This window comes from Pelobates fuscus, unplaced genomic scaffold, assembly GCF_036172605.1.
Source record: "Pelobates fuscus isolate aPelFus1 unplaced genomic scaffold, aPelFus1.pri H_1, whole genome shotgun sequence".
In the NCBI taxonomy this organism is placed as follows: Eukaryota; Metazoa; Chordata; class Amphibia; order Anura; family Pelobatidae; genus Pelobates; species Pelobates fuscus.
In genome coordinates this window covers 742,004-743,113 of record NW_026961990.1, presented here as the reverse complement: position 1 = coordinate 743,113, position 1,110 = coordinate 742,004, and positions in this window count along the sequence as shown.

The window sequence follows — 1,110 nt, the reverse complement described above, 5'->3', positions numbered from 1 at the left end:
ACACAGGGAATATTAGAAGCCAGGAGACACACTGCACTCTGTAACACGGGGGATATTAGAAGCCAGGAGACACACTGCACTCTGTAACCCAGGGAATATTAGAAGCCGGGAGACACACTGCACTCTGTAACCCAGGGAATATTAGAAGCCGAGAGACACACTGCACTCTGTAACCCAGGGAATATTAGAAGCCGGGAGACACACTGCACTCTGTAACACAGGGGATATTAGAAGCCAGGAGACACCCTGCACTCTGTAACACAGGGGATATTAGAAGCCAGGAGACACCCTGCACTCTGTAACACAGGGAATATTAGAAGCCGGGAGACACACTGCACTCTGTAACACGGGGGATATTAGAAGCCGGGAGACACACTGCACTCTGTAACACAGGGAATATTAGAAGTCGGGAGACACACTGCACTCTGTAACACAGGGAATATTAGAAGCCGGGAGACACATTGCACTCTGTAACCCAGGGAATATTAGAAGCCGGGAGACACACTGCACTCTGTAACACAGGGAATATTAGAAGCCGGGAGACACACTGCACTCTGTAACCCAGGGAATATTAGAAGCCGGGAGACACACTGCACTCTGTAACCCAGGGAATATTAGAAGCCGGGAGACACACTGCACTCCCGTAACACAGGGAATATTAGAAGCCAGGAGACACACTGCACTCTGTAACCCAGGGGATATTAGAAGCCGGGAGACACACTGCACTCTGTAACACGGGATATTAGAAGCCGGGAGACACATTGCACTCTGTAACCCAGGGAATATTAGAAGCCAGGAGACACACTGCACTCTGTAACACAGGGGATATTAGAAGCCGGGAGACACACTGCACTCTGTAACACAGGGAATATTAGAAGCCGGGAGACACACTGCACTCTGTAACCCAGGGAATATTAGAAGCCGGGAGACACCCTGCACTCTGTAACACAGGGAATATTAGAAGCCGGGAGACACACTGCACTCTGTAACACAGGGAATATTAGAAGCCGGGAGACACACTGCACTCTGTGAGAAGATACCCTGAGATCTGGAGATGTACAATCATATAGAAATAAAATAAAGAACATTGAAAAGGCATCCATTTCATAC